The sequence below is a fragment of the Delphinus delphis genome, chromosome 15 (assembly GCF_949987515.2).
Source record: "Delphinus delphis chromosome 15, mDelDel1.2, whole genome shotgun sequence".
Classification (NCBI taxonomy): domain Eukaryota; kingdom Metazoa; phylum Chordata; class Mammalia; order Artiodactyla; family Delphinidae; genus Delphinus; species Delphinus delphis.
This window is the reverse complement of record NC_082697.1, coordinates 80,590,209-80,618,117: the sequence shown is the minus strand read 5'-3', so window position 1 is coordinate 80,618,117 and position 27,909 is coordinate 80,590,209. Positions and strand designations below refer to the sequence as shown.

General features: G+C 50.3%; 1 protein-coding gene and 1 pseudogene across 1 annotated transcript in view; one reads left to right on the top strand and one right to left on the bottom strand.

The window, feature by feature from the left end:
• The window catches only part of COL26A1 (collagen type XXVI alpha 1 chain), a 174,893-nt gene that overhangs the window by 15,421 nt on the left and 131,563 nt on the right, over positions 1 to 27,909 (top strand). The window lies entirely within an intron of this gene.
• Positions 141 to 15,107, bottom strand: LOC132438565 (histone H3.3A-like; annotated as a pseudogene).

Here is a 27,909-nt window from a genome sequence, read left to right as displayed (position 1 = left end):
TCCACCTGCAATCATATTCTTAGGTACCTTTTGACCCCATGGAGGGGGGGGGGGGGAATCTAACATTCAGAACTACCAATAACAGGAAGAGAAATTTTTTTTCTTTTAAAGAATGAAATGTTTCCCATGATAGTCGATTCTTAAGCACCTTCTCCACGTACGCGGCGTGCTATAGCTGGATGTCTTTTGGCATAATTGTTACACGTTTGGCATGGATAGCATGCAGGTTGGGGTCTTCAAAAAGGCCAACCAACTAGGCCTCACTTGCCTCCTGCAAAGCGCCAATAGCTGCACTCTGGAAGCGCAGATCTGTTCTGAAGTCCTGAGCAATTTCCCGCACCAGGCGCTGGAAGGGAAGTTTGCAAATCAGAAGTTCAGTGGACTTCTGAAAACGTCTGATTTCGCGGAGCGCCCCGGTACCAGGCCTGTAACAATGAGTTTTCGTCACCCCTCCAGTAGAGGGCGCACTCTTGCGAGCGGCTTTTGTAGCCAGTTGCTTCCTCGGTGCCTTACCACTGGTCGCTTTGCGGGCAGTCGAGCCATGGTAAAGAGACCTCCTGACTTAACCCCACTTCTCCTTCCGCTGGAGCTCCGCGAGCTAGAGGCAGCGCTGGAGTTGGAGAGTGACAGCGGCGCGGCGGCAGCAGCGAACACAATTGAAAGATCTTGGGTGAATTTTAGAATCATCTTTTCTTGTTCTATAAAACATGCTGTTGGGATTTTGATCTAGGCTGTGTTGACTTAATGGATTAATAGAATTCAATGTTTATAATCCTGTGTGTTTTTCAGTCTTTCTGCTCCATTTATCCAGAGCTTGTTAGATTTATTCTTAGGCATTTTGTAGTTTTTATTGCTATCGTGAATGAGTTCTTTTTGTTCCCTGACACTTTTAAATGTTGATGTCTGGCATATAGGAAAGCTGTTGATTTGGGGTACGTTGATTTTATGTCCTGCTACCATAAGGCATTAAAAAAAATATTTTGATGGTTTTTCAGGTGGCTCTCTTGGGTTTTTGAGGTAGAGAATCCTATAGTCTTCCAATGTGTGTGTGTGTTTGTGTGTGTATGCGTGTGTACGTTTGTGTGTATGCGTGTTGGTCACCGTGTAAGTCAACATCTTGGTTGACTTGGAAGAATGAGGCTTCATCTTTCTTACAAAGGATGGTGACGTAGAGGGCTCTGAGGAGAGAGAAAGGAAAGTGGGTTGTGGTTTGGTCTCCCCCAGAGTCATCTTCTCTGCTGCCTCTTCTCCTTGTTTACTCTGAAGAGAGGCAGACAATGTGTGGGTCCTGGACGTGGTTAGAAGATGATGGTATATTTGCCTCACTTCTTGGTTTATAGATAGGATATTTTTGGAGTCCGAGGACCCAGGATTCACCCACCTTTCCCTCCCTCTCATCCCCCCTTTATTAAACAAATAGCCTAATAATAGACCTCGGTTTCTAGACTCCTTGTAGGGCCAATCATTCTGATGAGGCTAAATTATTTCTGCCATTATCACACATCTGCCCTCTCCTTCCCCAGCAGTGACAACTTATTCTTCCTGAAAACAGCCCTGGTCCTAGACCATGAGCTGTCAGCTTCTGTTTGGTCTCTTTTTCCCTAACAAAGCCAGCATCTGTTTGAAGCGGGTGGGGAGGCAGATGCTGAGCTGGGAGTGGGGAGTATGTGAATTCCTCCCTCCCCCCACCCAGCTTGTCCTATGCCGGGAAATGCAGTTAAAATGAAAACCAAGGGCCATCTTGTGTAGCAGAGCCGAGAACATGAACCTATGTCCTTCTACACTGGTGCTCAGGTAGATGGTGTTCCCTGAAAACCACAGGTGGCCCAAAGCATGCCTAAGGCGAGAGAGCAGTGTTTCAGGCTGGGGTGACACTCTTTTATAGCCTGATGCCAGCTGTATTTTAGTCCACGCGTTAGCTGTCCAGTTGCTTCGTATGGACTGGGGCTGGCCGTGCGGGCCGACTCTGGTCCTCTGCACCCGTTGGTGGGGGAATCACAGGGACAGCTAAGACTGAGTCACAGCTGTGTCCCAGAGAATACAGAGGGCCAAAGTCATCAGTGCCTGGGATCTTGACACATCCTAGCAGGGAAGCTTCGGGGGGCCTGGGATTGTCTGCCTTGGTTATCGCCATATCACTGGAATCTGCCCATATGGAGCCAGAAATAGGTGATAAAGCCAAGTAGGTTCATGCTGGGTGGGCATCTGCCATCTGTGAGTAGGCAGGCAGGTCAGTTTATAAAGTTGGGCTGCGGTGGGTGGTCCCAAAAGCACAGACCTAATGATACTCAGAACTTTGGAGTCAGGCAAATTGACATCAGAACCTTGGCCCCTCGTCTCGCTGTGGGCAAGTTCCTGTTACCTTGCATCAGTTTACACATCTGTGAAATGGGACTAATCCTAGCCAGTTCCTGTGGGAGCATTCAATGAGCTGTTTGAATCAGGGCTGTGTGTTCTACTTGGAATCTAGAGTGAACAGTGGCCCCTGGGGTGGGTTGTTCTGCCTTCTGGATGGCGGAGCACCTGGCCGTGTGGCTGCCACGGGCAGCTTTCCCCAGGTCCTGTCCTGGTTTGCTTTATTCTTGTTTCACGTGCTTGTCCTGCAGCTGGACTTCGAGCCCCTTGGGGTCAGGATCCCCATCCTAGATGGCTTTGTCTGCCCCAGCAGGTAACCGGGGCTGAGCATGGAGCATGGGCTCAAACAATCCCTTATTGATTCAACCGCAGCCCAACTGGGACACCACAGTTGCTTTCTAGGCCAAGAAGTCCAAGTCACTCAGGATCCTGGAGTTGCATTCTAACCTGGAATGAACCAGGGAGTGAACAGGGGCTCGCTGGGCCATGACGCAGTGTGAGGGTCCAGGCATTGCACGAGCAAGGGGTTTGGAAGGAAAGTTCAATTCCCTGGCTGGCCGTTGGCAGGGAGGCGGGAGGGCTGGAAGTTGTCTGCCTGCTGGCCCGGGGCAGCTGCATGTGGGGACAGCTGTCTCAGCTTCGGACATAGGATCTGCCCCAAGATTAATAACAGAGCCTGGCCATGCCCGTGGGGAGCAGAGAGGGGCTTGGGTTACCGCGCACCAGGAAATTCGCCTGCCCCACTGACAGTGGGTGGGTAGCCGGCAGGATGGATGGGCTCTGGGGGCTGGGGGGTGTCTGGGCAAGACAGCTCAGTGCGGGCCCAGCCAAATGCACCCCGATGGGATGCAAGCTGACCCTCCCAAGGGCCGCTTTCTTTCCGCTGGACCCGAAACCGGCAGGAGCTGATCTCCAAGAATTATGTGAGGCGTTGGGAATGGAAACCAAATGTTGGTGTCAGGTAGAGAAAGCTGATGGAAGCTCTCGGCCCAGCAGGCCTGGGAGCAGCAGGGGTTGGGGCTCCGGTGGCCAGCACAGATGTTTAGGTGAAAGGGGGCCTGACATCTTCTTTTAAAAAAGGTTTATTTTCCCCCTGATTATATTTATCATAGATCATTCGGAAAATACGGAAAAGTGGAAAGAAAGAAATCATTTATAATTCCATTTTTGTAGGTTTAAAAATTTAAATTCTTTTTATTGTGATAGAATACACACAACTTAAAATTTACCACCTTAATCACTTTTACATGAACAGTTCACTAGCATTAAGTATATTCACATTGCTGTGCAACCGTCACCACTATCATCTCCAGACCCTTTTCATCTTGCAAAACAGAAACTGTGCGACCATTAGACACTAACCCCCCATTTCCTCCTCCCTGCCAGCCCCTGGCAACTGCCATTCTACCTTCTCTCTCTATGGCTTTGACTACTCTAGGGACCTTGTATAAGTAGAATCATACAGTATTGGTCCTTTTGTAACTAGCGTATTTCACTTAGCATAATGTCCTCAAGGCTCATCCATGCTCTAGCATGTGTCAAAATTTCCTCCATTTTTAAGGCCGAATAATATTCCATCGTCTGGGTGGACCACATTTTGTTTATCCATTCATCTGTTGATGGACACGTGGGTTTCTTCCACCTTCTGGCTATTATAAATAACGCTGATAAGGACATGGGTGTACACATTTCTCTGAGTCTCTGCTTTCAATTCTTTTGGCTAGATACCTAGAAGTGGAATTGCTGGGTCATATGGTAGTTCTATTTTTAACTTTTTTGAGGAATCATCATACTGTTTCCCATGGTGGCTGCACAATTTTATGTTCCCACTAACAGAGCAAATGGGTTCCGATTTCTCCACATCCTTACCAACACTTGTTATTTTGTAAATTTTTTTGGATAGTCGTCATCCTAGTGGGTGTAAAGCGGTGGTTTTGATTTGTATTTCTCCAGTGATTAGTGATGTTTAGCATCTTTTCACGTGCTTATTGGCCATTTGTTCATCATCTGTAGAGAAATGTCTATTTAAGTCCTTTGCCCAATTTTGAATCAGGTTTTTTCTGTTGAATTGTCAGTGTTCTTTATATATTCTGGATATTAGCCCCTCATCAGATATGTGATTTGCAAATATTTTCTCCCATTGTGTGGGTTGCCTTTTCACTCTGTTGACTGTGTTCTTTGATGCATAAAAGTTTTAAATGTTGATGTAGTCCAATTTATCTATATTTTCTTTTGTTCCTTGTGCTTTTCATGTCATATCCAAGAAATCATTGCCAAATCCAGTGTCAAGAAGCTTTGGCCCTACATTTTCTTTTCTATTTTGCCCTAGGAGTTTTATTCTTTTAGGACTTACATTTAAGTCTTTGATCTATTTTGAGTAAATTTTTGTAAATGACGTAAGGTAAGGGTTCAATGTCATTCTATTACAACGTCATTCTATTACAACGTCATTCTATTACAACGTCATTCTATTACGTGTGTACAATTTTCCCAACACATTTTGTTGAAAAGACTGTCCTTTCCCAATAATTCCATTTTTGAGAGCCATATTTCTTTTGGTATTTGCTGTGTGCTTGCATATATATATATATATATATATATATATATATATATATATATATATATAATTTTGCACAGTTGAGATCACACAGGATTTGTTAAGGAGGAAAGTCAATATATTTAGTCTTGGGTCCTGCCTTTTTTTTTTTTTTTTTTTTGTGGTATGCGGGCCTCTCACTGTTGTGGCCTCTCCCGTTGTGGAGCACAGGCTCCGGACACGCAGGCTCAGCGGCCATGGCTCACGGGCCCAGCCGCTCCGCGGCATGTGGGATCTTCCCGGACCGGGGCACGAACCCATGTCCCCCGCATCGGCAGGCGGACTCTCAATCACTGCACCACCAGGGAAGCCCGGGTCCTGCCTTTTAACACATTCGCCTGGAAGCCTCAATGAAGTGGTCTTCAGTCATTATGTAGGTATTCCAGATGCCCAGGGTTTAACAGGGACTGTTAAACGGTTGCTGAGTGTGCAGAAATGGTTCAGAGAAGGTCACTGTCTTCAAAGTCCAATAGAGGAGACTAAATGAACAATTATCACAGGAGGTCTGGAGTCACAAAAGTCTGGACAAAGGGATACAAGGAAACCGAGGCAGGAGCAATGTGGTACCCAGGACAGCTGGGGAGGCTTCCCAAAAGGGGTGACATTTGAGGTGCCTCTGGAGGAAGAAGAGGCAGAGATGGGGAAGACGGAGGACAAGGAGTGAGCAAAGGCCCAGCAAGTGGGTGGGAGGGGGCCTGGCATGGTGTGGCCCTGGGTTCTGAGAACGAGAGACAGAAGCAAGGATGGAGGTGAGCATGGTTCATCCTGGGGGCCATGAGGAGGCTCTGGAGTTCTGAAAGGATTGGAGTGGAGTGATGTGGGCCACCAGATATGACGCCCATCAGAGCCTTGCAGCCATATAGAGTCAGGGGCTCATGCTATGTCGCCAGTCTGCAGAGAGATGAGTACAGCTTGGCAAACGGTAAAATGGTAAAATGGCAAATGGTAAAACCTTCCGGAGAATATCTCACCAGTCACAATTCACCACCACCCTCTTTCAAGGCCTGTGTAGGCTGAGACATAATGTAGCACAGGGGAGGTGATCTTGCCTGGGGGTTTGTTTCTGAGGGTAGTATAATTTGATGGCCAAGGATCTGACTCGTAGTTCGAGTCCTGCCTCTACCACCTGCCAGCTGTGTGACCTAGGAGAAACCATTTCTTCTCCACAAGCCTCGATTTCCTCATCTGTAAAGTGAGGACAACCATCATATCTACCCCAAAAGTGGAGGAGAAGATTTATAATAGACTTTATCACATTAGGAATTATTATTATTTTTTAAATTAATTAATTTTATTTTGGGCTGCATTGGGTCTTTGTTGCTGCGCATGGGCTTTCTCTAGTTGTGGCGAGTGAGGGCTACTCTTCATTGCAGTGCGTCGGCTTCTCATTGCGGTGGCTTCTCTTGTTGCAGAGCAAGGGCTCTAGGCACGTAGGCTCAGTAGTTGTGGCACACGGGCTCAGTAGTTGTGGCGCATGGACTTAGTTGTTCTGTGGCATGTGGGATCTTCCCGAACCAGGGCTCGAACCCGTGACCCTTGCATTGGCAGGTGGATTCTTAACCACTGTGCCACCAGGGAAGTCCCGGAGGAGAAGATTAAACAAGAAAAGTCTTTAAAGCACTTGGTATTATCCATCTTGGATCATGTGTTTTAACTTTTAATTTCATTTGTAACCTTTTATGAAAGTTGCATATGTACATAGTTTCAAGAACCAAATAGTTCTACAAGGCTTAAAATGAAAAACAACAGCCCTCCCTCATCCACTTCCTTTCTCATGTTCTCCGGAGACAACTACTCCGACTCTTTTTTTTTTTTTTTTTTTTTTCTTTTTTTTTGCGGTATGCGGGCCTCTCACTGTTGTGGCCTCTGCCGTTGCGGAGCACAGGTTCCGGACGCGCAGGCTCAGTGGCCATGGCTCACGGGACCAGCCGCTCTGCGGCATGTGGGATCTTCCCAGACTGGGGCACAAACTCGCGTCCCCTGCATCGGCAGGCGGACTCTCAACCACTGCGCCACCAGGGAAGCCCCTCCGACTCTTTTAACTTTTCATATTTTTAGTATTTGCACCCACATCTCTAAAATACGTAGTTACATTGCTACAGCTTGATTTTTCTGTTTCGGGCATTAGGTATCAGTCTTCCACTATGAAAGGTGAGAGTGGAGCATCTTCCACACGCTGCCCTCCCCTTCACACACATTTCCTGTGGCCCCATTTTCCCAAGACACTTTATGTCACAATTCTAGTTAGCACAATACTCAGGTCTTACATTTTATGCCAAGTGGTAGCTGAGCCATGCAGTGTACTATGATGGCTTTTCCTGAACACATTTTTGACCCTTCTTGTTTTTGTTCACTTAGCTTTTCTGTGTTTTTATTAATTCATCTCCAAACTCTCTCCCAGTTGTGCAGATTTCCTCCTGACACTTCATGAGATATTCCATTACTTTCATCTTCTTCCGGCAATTGCTCCTTGAACCTCTGATCTGCTGCGATCTGGGCAGGTAGAAACCTACAATTTTGGGATTGCTCTTCACCAACAGCCTGGGGATTTCCTTTGCCCCAAGCTTTCTCCCTGTATTGGGCACCCTCTTTCCTACAGTTCATATCCACTCTTTTGGGTTTGCTCCCTCATTGTGATGGAACACATCCTCCAGTAGCTTTCTGAGAAAAGGTGGCATGTTTATGAGGCTTAAGGTCAGGTGTTCTACCCAAGGGCCAAGGCTGAGACATTTATATATTTCTCCTGCCTGCCTTGTACACGGGGCTTTACACCAGGGTCTCCCACTGACTTCCCATCATCCTCAGGTTGGACTGCCAGGGATCCACAAACCCAGCAATGCGAGCTTATCCCTCTGAATTCATACATTTTATTAGTTACTGGCCTCTTACAAATTCCTTTCCTTTCTCTCCAACTTAGCCATGCACTCAGTAATATGTGTTTTTGATATTTTAACCAGCATCATTAGTTGTGCTGAACCAGGAAGGATTTTGCACACAAGATAAGGGCCTTGGGTGGGGGAGGGGAAGAGGGACCATCTGGGGAAGATAAGAACCAGAGCCTTTCTTCAAAGGCCACAGAGAAAATTGCCTGTAGGGAATTCACACTCAAACACTCCAGGTGGGCCTGTGAGTGCCAGGAACTATGGAGGTGACTGAGGCAAAGTCAACTTTGCTGGTCCAGGGGCTCATAGGGGACAGACACCCCCTGGGAGCAAAGACCCAAACTTCAGCCCAGTCACGGGTGCAAACAACCGGGGACAAAAGCAAGGGACAAATAAGTGCACACAGAAGTGAACGCCTGACCCACCATCTTCTGGGAAACTGAGGCCCTGGCCTCATCTCTCCTCAGGGGCAGATCTGTAATTCCGAGGGGTCCTGGAGCAAAGTCCTCTTCTGTGCTTTGTTCCCACCAGACCAGCTTTCCAGAAGCCACTTTAAAGAAGCCACAGAGGCCACCAGCTTTAGGGGTCTTGCTTTTTCCTTTGAAGTGGGAGTGGGCGGAGAAGGAGTTTTCCAGAAAATTCCTTGAGGCAGCCTCAATGTAAATATCTGGTGAGGTCTTAGGAATTGGGAACTGCTTCTCTGGGGCCAGGAAGCTGAGGGCCCGCTGCAGAGGGCTTGGGTAGAGGGGTGGGAAAGGGCCTGGCCAGCTGGGGCCTCCCACACACCCCCAGAGCTCCGCTCCCCTCTCTCCTCCCCTGTGGCTCCAGGATTCCCTCCGAAGAGCATCCCCCCTCTGTAGGTCTCCTCTTTGGCCTGTGCCCTTTGCCCCCACCCTGCCTCTCCAGCCTGACCTGCTAACCAAAGCCTTCTGTGCGAGGTCAGCGCTGCCTGGCGGATGCCTGGGGGATGGGGAAGCAGAAGGGAAGGGGGATGGGGAGAGCCCCAGCCTTCAGAGCCGGAGCAGATGGCGAAGAAAAGAAGCTTGTTTTCCTCGCCGGGGGTCCGGTTCCAGTACAAGAGGGGAGTTTCTCCAGTCTCGGGAGTTTGCTTGCACACAAGCACACGTGGGAATGTGTGAGTGGGGGGGTGGGTCACCCCCTTTTTGCTGGAAGTGTTGGGGCCTGCTGGGGATTCTGGTTATTGTTTACCTTCCTCAAGGCCTGACTCTGTCTGGGCTGTGAATTCATCCCGGGCAGGGGCCGTGACCCACCCCCCCAGTTCCTGTGTACCCTGGGTGTGTGTCGGCACAGATCTGGTTGAGTGACAGCTGGTCCCAGGAGACTTCAGGCGGAAAAGAGAGTCTTCGTCTTCTCCAAGGCTCTCTGGGGGAGGGAGCGATCTCTGCATGTGGACCCAGTTCTAGAGGACTCAGAGCTTAGAGACAGCGTCTGTCCTGCTCACCGAAGTCCCTGGAACATCGTCGATGCCTGATTACAATGGCAAATGCTTCATTCGTGCTTATTCTGTGCCAGGCGGTCTTCTTCCTGTGTTACGTATATTGACTCATTCCTCACAATGACCTCACAGGTTGGGCGCTGGTATTATCCCCATTTTCTAGGTAGGGAAACTGAGGCCCAGGGAGGGAGAAGTCACTCTGGGCTTCACAGCAGAGCTGGGATGTGGGAGGCGGGTGCCGAGGCGGGAGAGTTCTCCAGATTGGGGGAAACGGCAGGAGCAGAGGCGCCCCGAGGGCAGCGGGTCTGGCCCTTTTGAGCCATCCGCACCCACCCCTGCATCCTGTCTGTAGGCACCTTCCAACAGTTCCTTTCTTTTCGTATCAGTTGTTTTGTACTGCACGCCTTCTGTATTAACTAGGGACCAAGTTTCCCAAAACCAGGCTTATGGTCACATCTGGGAACCCCGGAAAGGTGGCAAAGGTCTGTGACCCAGTTCCCACTTGTCTGAACCGCACCTCCCTCCACAGGCCTGGTGTGGCCACCGCTCGGCTGTGTGGCCTGGGGCCAACTCTGCGTAGGAGGTGGAATAAAAGCCCCCAAAGATGTCCACATTCTACTCCCCAGAGCCTGTGAATATGTTACCTTACGTGATAAAAGCGACTTTGCAGATGTGACTAAATGAACGCTGTTGAGGTGGAAGATGTTCCTAGATTCCAGGTGAGCACAAGCTAATCACACCGCCCTTCTAAGAGGGAGGCAGGAGGGCAGACGTGACGACGGAATTAAGAGGTCAGAGTGATGTGAGGAAGGGGCCTTGAGCCAAGAACTGCAGGCAGCCTCCTGGAAAAGACTCGGGACAGATTCTCCCCTAGAGCCTCCAGAGGGAACCAGCCCCATCGACGTCAGCCCCGCCGACACCTTGACTCCAGCTCAGGGAGACTGATTTAGGACTTTCGGCCTCCAGAGCTGTAAGATAATAAATGTATATCATTTTACATTGCTAAGTTGATGGTAATTTGTTACAGCGGCCCTAGCACACCAACACACCATGCCCCCACTCTGAACCACAGTCTCTTCATCTGGAGAATGGTCACAGCACCCACGTCCTGACTCCGAGGCTCTGGGGGTCAGAAAGCAGGAGACCTTCCATTCTTCTGGGCTGTTGCTGGAACTTTCTGTCACCTAAAGCAGGTTTCTGCCCATCAGCGGATGAATGGATAAAGAACACGTGGTATTGATGTGCAGTGGACTATTATTCAGCCTTTAAACAGAAGAAAATCCCGCCATTTGTGACAACATGGATGGAACTGGAAGACAGAATACTGAATGAAATAGGCTAGGTGCAGATGGACAAATACTGCATGAGGCCACTTATAGGAGGGACCTAAACTAGTCAAATTTATAGAAGCAGAGAGTGGAATGGGGGGAGGAGGGGCAATGGGGAGGTACTAGTCAAAGGCTACAAAGATGAGTAAGTTCTAGAAATGCTGTGTAGTTAACAATGCTGTAGCGTGTGTTTAAAAATTTGCCAAGAGGGTAGATCTTGTGTTAGGTGTTCTTACCACAGAATAATAGTAATAATAATCATGATAATAAGTCGGGCAGGAGGAAACTCTTGGAGGCAATGGATATGTTTGTGGCATAGATTGTAGTGATCGTTTCCCTAGCGTATCCTTGCCTCTGAATTCATCAAGTTGGATCCATTAAATATGTACAGCTTTCTGTATGTCAGTCATACCTCAATAAAATGGTTTAGAAAAAGAAAACAAGCGGGTTTCCAGGCCTCGCTGTTGTGAGGTCTCTTCTGGAGGGGAGACACCCTCACCCAGAGGAACTCTAACCAAAGGCTCTGCAATCCCACCGCAGGCCTGATTAAAAGAAGCCTTTCTATAGCAGGAAAACTGCACGTCGTTACTTTTCAGCTTTTTCTTGTGTGAACGACCGTTGGGAGGCCTGGTTCACAGCATCCTGCAGCTTGGGATGCATTTAATTTTCTGTCTTGATTCCATGGCAAAACCCACAAACAGGGGTGCGGTAGCCTGGTCCTGGCGGCCGCGCTCCTGGGATGGATGAGCTGCAGGTGGAAGGGCCCTCCTGAGCTGCCCTGTGGGAATCACCTGTCTGCGGGCGTTCCTGGAGGGACAACGGCACTGCAGAAACAAACCAAGAACTTGAAAGCGCGTCTCTCTGCCGGATGCCAGGGGAAAGGGGCAGTTCTTCTCCGGTGATTTTGTGTCTTTCTTGTGGCCGGCCCTGTGGTGCCTGGAGGACTTGGGCAAAGCCGCCAGATGAGAGGGGAAAGGTGAGGGGAAGGTGGGCTGCCCGAACAGGGGGACATCTGCCTTCAGTCACAGCGAAGAACAAAGTGGGGCTGAGGAATTACATTGGACCACGCTTCTCTGGAGGCTGCAGCCTTCGGGTGGGGTCTCAGCCCTGGGGTCGTGCACACAGGGGCTATGGAGAAAACCTTCTGGAACTTAGCTGTGTTCACGTCCTGCCCTTGCTTACAATCTGTTCTGAGGGCTCCCCCGGCCTCGGACCAAGGCTGGAATCCCGAGGCCCCTCCAGCCGCATACAGCTTCTCCAGCAATTCTAGCGCTTTGAAGCTTTTGCAAGTGACCATCCTCCTCATGAAAGTTCCTCAGCCCCGGCTCGGGGTCAGGCTGATGCTGGGGGTCCTTCCCCTCCGCCCAGGATGGTGTGCATCCTGGGAGGGACCTGGGAGGCCTGGACCAGTGGCAGCAGGAGTGGGAGGGTGATGTAGCAGCCCAGTGGGTGCTCAGGAGACAGCATAAAGCCCTGGTGCAGGCGAGGGGGCCGGGATGCTGGGGATGGTGCTGTTTGCCGAACGAAGGGCCGAGGTGTGGGGAAGGGAAGTCGGTTTGGTGTGATGCTGGGTTTGCATCTGAGCCTGGGGAGGGTGCAGTGCCCGGACGTCCTGGAGAAGATGACCGGGGGCCTTCCCCATAGAGGTCTGGAGTGGACGAGCTCCCTCCAGGCGGGCATAGAGGGAGACGGGGGAGGGTTCACGGGATCTGCAGGACCCCGACATCTAGATGAGGCTCAGAGAGGGCGGAGGAGGGGAGAAGTTGACAGGGTTCCGAGAGTCAGGAGGGGAGATTTGGGAGACAGGGACTGAGGCGCGGGCGTGTGGACTCCTCTTTTGAGAATTGCGACCCCGAAGAAGAGGAGGAGAGAGAAGGATGAGCCCTGGGCATGGGGACCCGGATCTGGTGCGAGAGCCTGGAACATGCAGGTCACTGGAGTAAGATCCAGTGGAGAGTGGACATGAAAGCATGGAATATATAGCGGTTGGGGAGTGGGGGGACACCTGGCATGGCCTCCTGATCCCAGGTCAGCTGAGAGGCGGAGAGGCCACCTGCTTCCAGGTGAGTGGGAGGGGGAAGACTCAGCCCTGGTAAGCCTGGAGGACGCTGGGGAAGAAGCCAAGGCAGTGTGCGCCTGTGGGCTCAGCGTTCCCAGTGGATTGAGAGGTGGGCGGCCTGCAGGTGCGGGGAAAGGAGAGGAGGGGAGGGGAGGACAGCAGAGCATCTTGGTGGGGGACCAAGGAAGACTGAGCTGCCACCAGCATGGAGGGCCCTGGGGGGGCCAGGCAGGACGTGGCTCTGGGGGATCAGAGTCCCTGGGCAGTGGGGCAGGGCCGGGGCGGTTTGACCTTACCATCCCTCCCCGGCAGAGCCAGGCATCTCCTCCTCAGGGCTCCCGCAGCATCCCAGGTCCTGGCCTGTTCTCATCACCTGCCTCCTATTTCTGTGGTCCTTCGCATTGTCTGTGTCCTTCCCCCAGATCGCAGATCTCCTTCCTGCTCTGTCAGCCAGTGACCACGTCAGGGGCTGGTGCCTAGAGAGGGCTTAATAAAAGTTAATGGACGGGGACTTCCCTGGTGGCGCAGTGGTTAGGAATCTGCCTGCCAATGCAGGGGACACGGGTTGGAGCCCTGGTCCGGGAAGGTCCCACATGCCGCGGAGCAAATAAGCCGGTGCGCCACAACTACTGAGCCTACGCTCTAGAGCCCGCGAGCCACAACGACTGAGCCTGAGTGCTACAACTACTGAAGCCTGCACGCCTAGAGCCCATGCTCTGCAACAAGAGAAGCCACCACAGTGAGAATCCCATGCACCACAACAAAGAGTAGCCCCCGCTCGCCGCAACCAGAGAAAACCCGTGCGCAGCAATGAAGACCCAACGCAGCCAAAAATAAATAAATAAATTTATATTTAAAAAAAAAGTTAATGGACCAAATGGCTTAGAACCACCCTCAGGACCTCAGAGTGCCTTTGCTCTGGAAGCCACAGTTAGACGGGGTGAGTGGACAATGGTTCACTTCTGTGCCTGACGTGCCCCACACGGTAGCCCTGCTTTGCTGGAAATTCTCTCCGAGCCCCTGGCTGGGGGATGACTTTGGAGACCCAGGTGTTTGCAGAACTACCTGCCTGGAAAGGATGTAGGGCTAAGGCTTTCCCTGACACCGCCAGTCCTGTGGGTGGTAGAAGCCTGGCCCGGGCCGGCTGGAGGACGTGGTACCTTGCTCGGCCAGTCCAGTTTCCCAACTGTTCTGGCTTCTGGGCGAGAGGCAGTGTTGCTCGGGCCCTTCTGCCGAGGTGGGGGTGATGGCCTCTGTAATAGTCCCCCAGCTCTGATGCTGCCTTGTGAGTTCCATCTGCTGCTGAGGAGGAGGCAGAGGCCCAGAGAGGGATGGGGCCTGTACAAAGTCACACAGCAATTCCTGCAGCTGGATCCCCCAATCCAGAGCTCTGGAAGCTCTTGTGAGGAAGACCCCTGGAACCCACTGGCTGATCTCAGATGGAAAGGGCAGGATCCGCTGTTGTCTACCCATGTTTCCCGGCTACCTGCTGGAGGGGTTAATGGGCCATCCATGAGCAGTGCTGATAGCAAGATACCTCTAAGAGGTGGGAAACAAAGGCAGATTTGAGAAGTGGTGATCCCAAAGAAAAGGTGAACTTCGCAAACAGCAGGATGTAATTCGGAACACTGCACTCATTCTCCTGGATTTTGCCCTTTGTGGGGGAATTGAGGCATTCCTTAGAGACTCCGACAGCTGTGGGTTTCTGGGGTGTCATGGGCCACCCAGCTGGGCCTGGTGTTTAGAGCCGGAACCCCTTTCCTTTGGAAAGGGATGCAGGTCCAGAAGGTGTTCTGCTCACAGGAGACTCGCTTGGTCGTAATTGTGTGTGATCCTCGGCGGGTATCAAATACCAAATTCCACAGTCAGTCCCTTTCAGCCGTCACATTCCTCAGATTCTTATCAGTTTTTTTTTCCTCAAGTGAACACTGGGAACCACTCTCCCCGCTGATTGCAGAAGGAGGGGAGAAAATTAAAAACAGGAGTCCTGGCTTTCGTCCCCGACTCTGCCACCAGCTTGCCATCCACCTTGGGTCCTTCCCTTCTTTTCTCACCTGTAAAGAGAAGGGGTTGGGACAAGATGATCTTTGCAAAATCTCTTGTACAAAGCTTTCGTAATCCTCCATCCAAGTCCATAGCAAGATGCCGTCTGGAAAATACACCTAAACAACATTCCGGCTGCTTCACCAAGCAGGAGAATTTTCCAGCACATCTGCAGTGGTGGGAGCTTAGGAGTGGTGGCCTTTCCATGTGTCCCCTCCCTCACGGGGCACTGTTCCTTCCCCTGAATGTTGCAGCAGAGATTCTCAGAGATGGGCATTCTGAGTTCCAAGGGGCTGAGCCCTCAGGGGAATGTTCCAATAGTTTTCATCTCCCTGCCCAGCAGTCTGCTGTATGGCCTTTGGCCGTACCTGTTGGTAGCAGTAGGCATGGCGGTCACTACCACTGATTTTCCTTTACAAGTGACAAACTGCTTACACATTCATTTATTTTTGTGGATCCCAGACTGCATGTTATTATTCCCAGTATAGAGAGGAGGCCCCAGAGGCTCAGGTGCCATGAAGCCCGTTCAGCTAGGCAGGGCAGAACCAGGACTGGAGCCCGGCTCTCCTGACCCGCCCACATCCTGGGCACTTTCCACATCCCATAGTGTGTGGGGTCACGCAGCTAGTCAGGGGCCTTGCATGAGGCAGGGGCTCCGTGGACATTTGTGCAAATCGGCGAGTGATGCCCCCTCGGCCCCGCCATGCAGGGCCAGCGTCTTGGTTGGCATTCAGCAGTAGGAGTCTTGGGGCACATGCTATGCTGATGTTTATGGAAGTGAAACATTTATATCCCAAGGATCCTAAAACCCCAAACCAAGGAGGTGGTCAAGCCAGAGCATCTGATGCTCACAGACCCGGATATAGTCTCTGAAACTGTCCATCATCTAGTGGAGCAAAAACATGCAGATACCATTGGGTAAAGAGCAAAGTCTTCCTTTGTCCCAGAAAAGATAGAGCTAGTTCAGGATCACGATTATATTTCCATTAGGAAGTACAATCAACGGAAGTGCTCAGTAAACGTTACTCATCCCCGCAGTGAGTCAGCAAGGTGCCGTGCATTTGTTCTGGACCTGCCAATGGTCCTCGTGTCCACTGGGGCACCGGGATGCATTTGGTCGGTGAGTGACCTCTGTGGAAAGTGGAGCTCTCTTGTGTCCAAGATCAGGACAGGATCTAGCAGCGTCTTTCTCAAAGACACAGTCCTTCGTGGTCTTTCTCAAGTGCACCGTCTCTCAAAACCACCTACTGACTCAGATTCTGTGAAGACGGGCCCCAGGAATATGCATGTGTAACAGGTTTCTGGGTGATGCTGAGTAAGGAAGGTGACCCTATCCACTTGAAGGAAGTTGGAAGCTAAAGCAGGAGTAAGAGTAACGTTTACTGAGCGCTTACGATGTGCCAGGTTCAGGGCTTCTCGTGAAAAGTGCTGGTCATGGGACCCCTAAAGTGCTTAGCCAGAGGGCATCTCAGCACGTGGTCCTCGTAAACGCGGGCAGGAACGCTGACCCCATGCAACGCGTTTGGCCCCATCTTCTCACAACTTGTGGCAGAATGCTCAAAACCACATGGTCTGTTCGGCCAAATCATATACTCCCTTAGCTGCCCTCCTCTGAATGGGTAATTCAACCCCTAAGTAGCTGATGTTCTGTGCAAGGCTCTCTCCAGCCTCCTCGCAGTGGGGGGAGGCCTCAGGAATTCTCAGCTGTGGAAGGTGCTAGAGGATGAATGCAGACAATAATTAAGTGGGAGGAAGCCCAGAGGCTGCCTCTGGCACAGCCGTGCTCCCTGGGGCTTGCCGGCTCTCCAGCCCCCCCCACCCCACACAAATCTGCATTCGCCCTCCAAGCCTCCGTGCGAGTGGGACCCTGGAGTCTGTGCCATCGCCCTCCTTTTTTACAGAAACGTTGGGTCAGTTGCCGCGGGGCTTTCGGATCAACATCTTTACCTCTAAAAGTCAGCGACCTTAAATGTACTTAAATTCCTCCCCAGTGTTGCCTTGAAACGGACCGTTCCAGTAAAAACGCCTGTGAGGAGATGCAGGCAAATTGACCCGCTTATCCAAACACTCCTACTGGTTTTTGTGCCCTGAGAACCCATCAGGCCTTAGTGTAACGTACACTCAGCTATCCTTACATAAACAAAACCCTAACTCCGGACAGTGGTTTAGGTGGATGAGAGGTGAGAGGTGGAGAGCAGCGTCAGCCGTACGGACACTTACCTTGTTGGGAGACAGCGCGCAGTGGTCCGTGGGTTGGCCCCGTTTGGATCCAGGTGGTAAAGCCCATTTCAGGGGGTTTCCGCCGGGCCTTGGCTGGTCCCTTCATGGTCTGTGCCCGTTTATCCCCAATGGGCTCAGCCTCTGCCCTCCCCCCTGCCACCAGAGGGTCCTCCTGGAACCTCTCATTTAAAAATCTTCCGAGTCTTCCGGCGGCCTGGGTTCGATCCCTAGTCGGGGAACTAAGATCCCGCAAGCCGCACAGCACAGCCAGAAAACCCCAAAAATCTTCCCTGCCTTACCTCCTCTTTTCCAATAGGTGAGTCTCCATGCTCTTTGCGGGTCAATTGTGTATCTTCACCCTCCATCCGCCAAGTGGGTGTCCTGCCTCTGCTCACCGTTCCCCTCCCAGGACGGGGCGCCCACTACCAACGTGCGGGCAGCTCATTGCACCCATGGCCCACCCTCCGGAAGCAGTACCTCCCCAGCCTGTGTGGAAGTCTGCCTTCTGGTGGGTGTTGTGTTCTGACCCGACTCCGGGCCCTCTGCGGCCCCACGAGCAAGTGTTGTCTAGCTCCCCCTGCACTTATCTTGGCGGGGGGGAGAGCTGGCCTCCCAGAGCTGCCTCCCGCCACCACGGCCGTCAGCTTACTTCTGCTCAGTATATCTGAACGCTCCATCGTCGACAGTCCTGTGCTGCTGGAGAGGGCAGATGTGGACCCGAGGGGCGTGGGGCCGTCCCCTCCACGTCACCAAACCTTGGGCTTCTGACCTGTCCTCCTCCCATGGACACTCATGCTCTGCAGGCCAACCTTCCCCTCCTCCCAGCCCTGGTGTCCCCTGCTCAGAGGACAGCGGTCGCAGCCCTCTCCTCCCAGCGCACTGGCTCTCAGTTTGTTCCTTTTCCCGTTGGGGCTCACGGCAGACACCAGGTGGAGTCTCCAGGAAGCAGATTCTGAGATGCGGTCCAAGAGGGGGGACGTGTATTGGGGGCGCCTCTTAAGATTGACGCCCGTGGAAGGGAGGGGCAGAAGCAGGAGTTAGAAGGAGAAGTTGAGCTTTGATGTGGACCCAGTGACAACTACCATTGACCTCCAGGGGGCCCTGCACCTACAATGGCCCTTCGAGTTGTCCTGAGGTCCATATGACTGAGCCTTTCATCTTGTGCTGGGACCAGACACTGGACGGGGCCCCAGGAAGAGCCGGCCCTTGGGCAAGGTGGTTCTGGGCAGCTGAGGTCTAAAGACCCTTCACTGAGGGGGATCTGGGTGGCACAGCCCAGGGTCCACCATAAGCGGGCCAGTGCAGAGGGGAGCGGGGATGTTCTCGACGTTATTCTGCTCTTAAGACGGCCTGAGATTGCCTTTGCTTTCTGCATGCTGCACACACCTCTGACTCACACCTCTGACTCACAGTGAACTTATTGTTGGCGAGAACCGCTGCGCCCCATCTGGGGCCTGTCCGCTGGGTTTTGGGGCCGCAGTGCAGGACTCCACATTTGCCTGGTCATGTTTCATCTTGTTAGACTTGGCTCCTTGCTCTGGGCTGGGGAGATCTAGCTTGGATCCTGACCCCGTCCCAAGACCCAGGCCCTGCTTCTCCCAGCTCCTGGGCTTCCGCGGTTTCTCTCAGCAGCCCCGCTGCCTTCGTCATGGTCTGTGGCACGGCCGTCTCCTGGCAGCACGGCCCCAGGTGGACAGACCACCGTATGCCGAGACCCACGCAGTCGGGGTGAGCTCTAAGTCAGTTCGGCAGGGTAGTCAGGGGGCTAGGGGCTGGGCTCGAATCTGGGTTGTCTGTTGACTTGTTGGGTGGCTTTGGATGTGCCTCGGTTTCCTTACCTGGAGAACTGGCAGAACAGCAGTTCTGACCACCCAGGATTGTGTGAGGCTGAATGGAGGTCTGATTTAGGTAACTGCAGGGAAGAGGGGGCAGGGGACAGGACCGGCTTGGAGCCCGCCCTGTGAGCCCTGCTGTGGCCTGAACTGCCCTCAACAGGTGTCCCAATGGTTTCACGCATGAGGTGGGGGCTGTCCCATCTGCTTGCGTTTTGCATGTGAGGTGGTCCCCTGAGGCCCACGGCTCGTAAGGGCCTGCCCGGGGATGCTGTATTTGCTGTCTAACTCTCTGCTGTCCTCACTGGCAAGGTGGATACAGCCTGGGGTTTGGAATTAGAAGGCTGATCTTCAAGACCTAAGATAAAAGGTATAAACTTCCAGCTACAAGATAAACGAATCTCAGGGAGAAAACGTACAGTATGGGGAATATAGTCAATGATATCGTAAACACTTTGTATGGTGACGGATGGTAACTAGACTTATCGTGGTGATCATTTTGTGATGTACAGAAATATTGAACCACTATGTTGTACACCTGGAACTAACATAGTGTTGTAGGTCAGTTATACTTCAATTCAAAAAAAAGAAAAGAACCTAAACTGATCACTTACCACTGTGTGGCCTCGAGTCTCCCCTGCAGTCTGGGGCTCCTTCTTTGTAGAATTCCTACCTGAGACTTGTTGAGAAGATTAAACAAGGTCACGTATGTGTGTGAGTTGACTAGGGCAAGCCATAACAAAGTACCACACAGGGGGCAGCTGAAACAACAGAAGTTAATTTCCTTAAAGTTCTGGAGGCTGGAAGTCCAAGATCAAGGTGCTGACAAGGGTGCTTTCTCCTGAGGCCTCTCAGATGGCCACCTTCTCCCTGTGTTGTTCACATTAGAATCCAAACTTCCTCTTTTTTTTTTTGTTTTTTGCAGTACGCGGGCCTCTCACTGCTGTGGCCTTTCCTGTTGCGGAGCACAGGCTCCGGACGCGCAGGCTCAGCGGCCATGGCTCATGGGCCCAGCCGCTCCGCGGCATGTGGGATCTTCCCAGACCGGGGCATGAACCCGCGTCCCCTGCATCGGCAGGCAGACTCCCAACCACTGCGCCACCAGGGAAGCCCCCAAACTTCCTCTTCTTATGACACCAGTCCTATTGGATTAGAACCCACCCTAAGGCCCTCACTTTAATGTAATTATCTCTTTAAAGACCCTATCTCCAAATACAGTCAGATTTTGAGGTAATTGGGGTTAGGCCTTCAGTGTATGGATTTGTGTGTGAGGGGGACACAATTCAGCCTATAACAGTATGTGAAACTGCTTTGCCAACCGTAAAACAGGTCTTGGGGGGGCTTCCCTGGTGGCGCAGTGGTTGAGAGTCCGTCTGCCGATGCAGGGGACACGGGTTCGTGCCCCGGTCCAGGAGGATCCCACATGCCGCGGAGCGGCTGGGCCCGTGAGCCATGGCCGCTGAGCCTGCGCGTCCGGAGCCTGTGCTCCGCAACAGGAAAGGCCACAGCAGTGAGAGGCCCGCATACCGCAAAAAAAAAAAAAAAAAAAGGTCTTGGGGTACTGGGCCTGACTCTGCCCACAGAAGAGGGTCTCTGTATGGTAAGGATCCTGGCAGGCCGATTCTGCTTGCACCAGAGTTGTTCTTCCTGTCCCTGGAAGGGGCTGGGAGCTGGCTCCTCTGCCTGCATCTCTCAGGGAACCAGCCCAGGCCCTGTGGGCTCTTTGTCATGGGCGTGGCCTCAGCGTGATCTGAATTGCCTATCCACTTGGCCATGGCCTTTAGGTTGCAAACCTCATTTCTCACAGAGTTTCTTGAGCCAAGCTGGCAGGCAACCCCCCTGGAATTGGCCTCTGTAGGGGTCAGGCAGGTGTGGTCAGGTAATAGAACAGTGAGGGCCAGGTGGAGAGGGGCCTGACACAGGACACCCCCAACCTTGAGGTGGGTGGCTGCAGCCACAGGAGCAAGCCCCACGGTGCCGAGCCCGAGAAGCAGCTTTTGGTAAGAGAGTGAGTGAATGTGGATGGGAAAAGGTCCCTCTGGGATGCGGGGCTTGCGGTCAGATGAGCACACCTTTATGGGGCCTGCTGTCGTCCGGAGCCTGTGGTCATCAGGTGTGATGAGGGTTAAGATAGAGGCATGCAGGGGGCCCTGTGGAGCAGGGGGTCAGGGAGGGCTTCCAGGAGGGGACAGAGCCTGAATGGAGACGGGTAGGGTAAGAGTTGGCTGAGTGAAAGAAGGTGGGATGGCATGCCAGGGAGGACAAAGTGACAGCATAAATGGCAAGATGGAGCGTCGTGGGAGGTGACAACGGGGAGGTGGGTGGGAACCGTGGAGGATGGGGAGCTGGGAAAGGGTTTCCAGAGGCCGGGTGACAGGGCCAGGTTTGTGGTTTAGGGGGCGCCCTCTGGTGGCACTTCGAGGAGATTGCAGGGAAACAGGGCGGATGCTGGCCGACCAGCAAGGGCCTGGCTGTGGGAATCAGGACTGTGGGACCAGGGCTGGGATGCAGGCAGGACTTGCCTGACGTGGGGGCTGATCAGCCGTGGAGAGTAAGGGAGGGAAAATGTGGGTTCTGTGGCGATTTGCCTCTGGGGGTTCTGGGTCAGGGGACCGGGAACTTACTGGTGCTGGTCACCAAGATGGAGCGAGAAGGGGTTGGATAGCGATGGTCTCCGTAGTGGATGGATTGAAATGGTGTGTCCTGAGGTGTTCCGTGGGCTATGAGGATGTGTGTCCATGCAAGTGGGGCACATATGTTGGGGTTCAAGAGGAAGCATTGAGGTGATGCCACACTGGGGTGGAGCAGAGCATGAGACAGTGACATGGGGGCAGACTGGGTGGTCCTCTTGGGGAGGGAGATCACTGTCAAAGCCCTCGGGCTTGGTTCAGGCTCAGGGTCCTGGGGGTGGAGGGGAAGGTGAGATCAGGTCCCAAAGCAAAGCTCAGATAGAACTGGGGCTCATGGGCCGGTGCGGGAGGGGGTCCCAGGGTTAAGGGGAGAAGGGCTGATGTGGTGGCATGCCCCGGGTGAAATAGATGGGTTGGTTAGTTATGTTCAGAGGTGGGCATGGGCTGGCGGTGTCCTGAAGACCCCTCCGTTCCATCATGACATGATTTCCTGAAAGCACTTAGCACTTGTTTTCCCAAAGGACTCTAAATTAAGGATTTCACGGCTTGGCCAACCCACAGAGCCAGACACATAGCGTGGCAAAAGCTGCTGTAGGAGCAGCCCCCAGGCCTGGTGGAGCAGGGCCAAGTCAGCTTCTCTTCCCCATCAGGGAGCGGGGCCTCCCCTCATAAGACAGACCTGGAGGGGAGCAGATCCGTCCCCAAGGCTGGGAGTGAGTTTCCCATCCTGGACCCTCCACGAGAGCTCAGCTGAGGAGGGTGGGGGGGGGGAGATGATGAAGGGAGGTCGCTGAGATGATGCCCCCAAATAAAGCCAGTCCTGCCCCATCCTGATGAAGGCTGCTGAGGCCACCCTTACTTCTTAGGCAGTTTGAAGACCAGCCCTGCCACTCCCCAAATCTCTGCCCCTGGGCCAGTCCTTCCAGTAGGGTCACAGAAGGGACGTACTTCTCCTGCCAAGCCTGTCTCTGGGCGGAGTCATCCTCTGCCCTTACAGCCTTGTTCACTCATCACTGTGCACCCACCATGGTCAGGGGTTGTGGTGGTGGTGGGCGGTGGTGTGATGCCACCCACAAAACAGGAGACATAGATATGATACTCAGGAGACGGGGATCCTAAGGGGGACCCCATATGGGAGCAGAGTGCCTGACACCGAGATTCCCTGGAACTGCGGGTGCCTGGAGATGAATGGAGTTTAGAATTCCATCTGAAAAGGCCCGGAGCCCTCTTTGCTTGTCTCTGCCTGCCTTCTTCGTTGTTTTTGGCCAGGTTTTAATTTTGGGAAACCATTTACAGCCCATTAAAAGATCAAATGTCTGGAGATGATGAATCAAGGCATTTGAAAATGTTTTCCAGTTCATAGCTCATTTCCCTATAGAAAGCTCTGACCCAGAGGTGGCTGGACTCTGTCTGTTCCAGATCGCCAGGGGCAGATCTCAGGGTGGAGCATTGTCCTTGGATTGGACAGCAGTTCATCCCGAAGAGACTCACGCTGAATGCCCGAGGTGGTGCTGATGCTCCCTGGTAGAGATGGAGGAGGGGTCCAGGCCCAGTTTCCCTGAGTAACTAGCAGAGGCAGTGGTTTGTACTGTACAGGTGGGACCCTACTGGCCGCCTGGGCAGGAAGGTTGGATTCCCTTCCCAGCTCGGCCTCTGATTTGAGCCATGGGCAGTGAGGTTTCATCTCTCAGTACTTCTTTTCCCATCTGCAAAATAGGAAGGACAGTCCTTACACTTGTATGAATGTTGTGGGGTTTCAGTAGCCAGGTAATCAATCATGACCCCTTGGGGTAGGTAGTGCCACATGGATCTGCTCACTCAGTCCTCACAATAACCTTGAGAGGTAGAATTTTTTTATTTAACTGAGGCTCAGAGAGGGAACATCACTTTGCTCAAGTCACACAGCAGACTGGTGGCAGAACCAGGTCTCCTGATGCCTTTGGGGAGAGGGATCAACTTTTGGTTACTTTTTCATGTTCTTTTTGACTGTGCCAATATATTCTCCTAGAAAATTGTCCAATTGTCAACATTTTGAAAAATGTTGATGTAAGATCAGACATGATATTTATTTACAATTTCTAGTCTCTATGGGGATTTTTTTTCTTGTTCTTAATGTCTTCTTATGTCTTTTGTTTGTTTCTCATTAAAAATTGTCTAGGTTTTGTCTGTTTGATTTTTTTTTAGACCTGTGTTTGATTTTGTTGATTCACTTTTGAAAGTAATCTATTTCATTAATTTCTTTTTTAAAAAATTTTATTTATTTTTGGCTGCATTGGGTCTTCGTTGCTGCACGCGGGCTTTCTCTAGTTGTGGTGAGTGGGGGCTACTCTTGGTTGCAGTGCGTGGGCTTCTCATTGTGGTGGCTTCTCTTGTTGTGGAGCACGGGCTCTAGGTGCGTGGGCTTCAGTAGTTGCAGCACGTGGGCTCAGTAGTTGTGGCTTGAGGGCTGTAGAGCACAGGCTCAGTAGTTGCGGTGCACGGGCTTAGTTACTCCACGGCATGTGGGATCTTCCCCGACCAGGGAGCGAACCTGTGTCCCCTGTGCTGGGGGGTGGATTCTTAACCACTGCACCACCAGGGAAGCCCTATTTCATTAATTTCTGCTTCCATCTTTGTTAATTCCTTTCTTCTCCTTTCTAATTTCATTGTCTTCTAATTACTGTGTTTTCTGTTGCTACTTTCTTGCTTTTCTAGCATTCTGTTGGGTTAATCAAATCTTTGTTTTACTTCTTTCTTTCATGGTTTGTCAGTTTTATGTCCTCTTCCTACACTTTCTAGTATTTATCTTAAAATTAAAATTTTAAAAAAATTTTAAAATTTAATTGTATATTTATCTACTGCACCTAAAGTTGCACAGTTTCTATATCTTTTCCTTAAACAAGACAAAAATATCAGCAAATATTAGTTCCTTTTGTCCCCTCTTTGCCATTGTCCATATTTAGATCACCTTGGATTTTAGATCTAGGCTGTTTTTAAATCTTATTATTGTTTCTTTGTTTGTAACTGCTCCTCATGTTTAATATATTCCTCCTATGCTCTCCTATGTCCGTTAGTTTGTTGGAATACATCCTCTAGTAATTCTTTCAGAAAAGGTAACTGATAAACTTTCTGAGTTCTTGTGCATCTGAAAATGTCTTTATTTTGCCTTCACCTTTGAAGAAGAGTTTTTTCAGGTATAGAATTCTGGGTTCTAAATATTTCCCCTCAAAACTTTGAAGCAGTTGTGTCACTATATTCCCGATTCTGATATTGCTCATAAGAAATCTAATTTCAGTTTATTGTAGGTGATTTGTTTTTTCTTTCCTTTCTTCGGTGTTTAGTATTTTCTCTTCATTCTGAGTGTTCTGAAATTTCACCGCAATATGTCTGTCTTCGTTCATCTTGCTTAGCACTCAGTGGGCCCTTCTGAATTAAGAATTCATGTCTTTTACAAATATCATAGGATATCACTTATGTGTGGAATCTAAAGACATGATACAAATGAACTTATTTACAAAACAGAAATAGACTGACAGACATAGAAAACAAACTTATGGTTGCCAAAGGGGAAAGGTGGGGGGAGGGATAAATTAGGACTCTGGGATTAATAGATACACACTACAATATATAATAGATAAACAACAAGGACCTACTGTATAGCACAGGGAACTATACTCAGTATCTTGTAATAACCTATAATGGAAAAGAATCTGAAAAAGAATATGTATATATAACTGAATCACTTTGCTATATACCTGAAACATTGTAAATCAACTATATCTCAATTAAAAATAAACATTATTCACACACACACAAAAGAATTCATGTCTTTCTTCAGCTCTGGGAAATATTCTTTATTATCGCTTTAAGTCTATACTTCCCTGTGCTCTCTCTGATCTCCCCTTCCAGGGCTACTAATAGATGTATGCTGGAATTTGGTGTGTCCTCCAGGTACCTCACCTTTTCTCACACATTTTCCATCTCTGTGTCCCTTTGCAGTATATCCTTGGAAAGTTGACGGCTCAGATTTCCAGCTCATCAGCTCATTCCTTAGCTTTGTCTGTTCTGTGTTTTCAGCCCATCTGTCGAGCCTTTTTATTTTCACAGTCATACATTTCATTTCTAACATATCTAATTTTTTGATTTCATGATAGTTCTTATGAGTGAAAAATTCTATCTCTTTAAGGACTTTAATTGTGCTTGAAAAAACTGTCTCCATTATTTGCTTCATTAATTGTTTTTTCTTGAAGTGTGATTTATTACCTGTTGAGTCAGTGCCTTTCTTTCAGGGTGTTGGCCTTTTTTCTTAAATAATTTGCAATTGTTGGCATTTGGGGTTTTCCATTAGCTTGTCTCTGTTTCTCTGTTCACTGCTGCTTTGCCTCTTGGAGGGTTGGTGGTATAGGATAAAGAATGTGCAAGAATTCAGTTGTCTGACCTTGAGAGGGTCCCTGTGTCTTCTGCAGGTCATCAGCCTTTGAGGCACCCATTCTGACCACACCTGCCACAAAACAAGTGAGTTCAATGCCTGATTCTTGACACCAGCAGGGTTAGGGATCCTGGTCCTGCCTGTCTGGCTCCTTCTACCATGGTCCTTTGACAGTCACCTCTGCTGCTCCTATATTGCACCCACCTTGAGCCCCAATCTTCCCTGTGTGTTTTGGACTGTACTTCCTCCTTCAATTTATTCCCATGTACTTTTCAGTCTCTCAAGGATTCCTCAAAATATCTGGCCCACTGCTTTTTGTTTTCCAATGCTGTTAGGGACTTATTTTTACTTTATTTGTATTTTCTGCTTTATTGAGCTCCGATTGACAAATTTAAAAAGTGTTTATTCAAGTTGTACAACTTGATTTTTTTGGTTTAAAACATGATGATTTAATTGCGTACACATCGTGAAATGATTACCGTGGATTATTAACACATCTGTCATCTCACGTAGCTACCTTTTTTATGTGTGTGGTAAGAACACTTAAGATCTATTCTCTTAGCAGATTTCAAGTATACAGTATGGTATTTTGAACTATAATCACTATGTGCAGATCTAATCTGTACATTAGATCCCCAGAACTTATTCATCTTATAACTGGAAGTTTGTATCCTTTGACCAACATCTCCCCATCTCTCCTATTCCCCCTCCCCTGGCAACCACTATTCTACTCTCTGGTTCTATGAGTTTGACATTTTCAGACTCCACTTATAAGTGAGATCATACAGATTTGTCTTTCTCTGTCCGACTTACTCACTGAGCATAATGTCCTCTAGGTTCATCCATGTTGTCACAAATGGTAGGATTACCTTCTTTTTTATGGTCGAATAATTGTATTCCATTGTACATATACATTACATTTTCTTTATCCATTTATCTGTAGATGGACACTTAGGTTGTTTCCATCTTGGCTGTTGTGAACAGTGCTGCATTGAACGTGGAGGTGCAGATATCTCTTTGGGATACTGATTTTGTTTCCTTTGGATAGATACCCAGAATTGAGATTCCCGGATCATATGGTAGTTCTATTTTTAATTTTTGAGGAACCTACCATAATGACTGCACCAATTTACATTCCTACCAGCACTGTACCAGGGTTCCCTTTTCTCCACACCTTCAACCACTCTTGTTGTCTCATGTCTTTTTGATAATAGCCATCCTAACAGGTGTGAGGTGATATCTTATTTTGATTTGCATTTCCCTGATGATTAGTGATGTTGAGCACCTTTTCATATACCTGTCAGCCATCTATATGTATTCTTTGGAAAAATGTCTATTCAGATTTTTTGGCCATTTTTATTGGATTATTATTACTATTTTTTTGCTATTGAGTTTTATGAGTTCCTTATATATTTTGGATATCAATCGTTATCAGATAAATAGTTTGCAAAAATCCTAAATTTCCCACAAAGGCATTTTTGTTCAAGAATGGCTGCTAAATTACTGTTACTGAAGGGTACTGAGTAAGGGCCCTCCTCTCCCACCATCTTGCCGATGTCACAGTGGGGACTTATTTTTAGATTTTCAATATCTAGGATCTGGAGATGGGAGGGGGAGGTGTCTGCCATCTTGATCCAATCACCATATTGTTTGCACATGTCCCCTCTTCCCCGCTGCAGGCCCCAGCTCAGGCCTCCTCAGCTCTTACACACTGCACCAGAGGGGCTTTTCTAAAATCAGACCCATCTGAGTCATTCCCCACCGCGCCCACCCCCCAGTCCTTCAGTGGCTCTCCACCAATGTCATAAGACCCACCTCTGGCAGGTTCCCCGCCTCTTCCTTTCTCCTGGCTACTCCCTTTCGTCCAGCCTCAGGCCACGCCTAGTTGCACTCTGGTCCCTGGGCAGCTGCAGTCCGTCTCGCCGACGTTCCCTTGCTCACCCTGCTCTCTCCTCTGTGAACTGTCCCCCCTCATTGCCCCCACACTTTGGGTCTGCTGACTCTGACCTTCAGTTCTCAGCTGATTGGCCTTTCTTAGGACCTGGGTTGGGGGCCCTGCTGGGTTCCCATGGTTCCCTGTGCGCATCCTGTGGTTGTTCC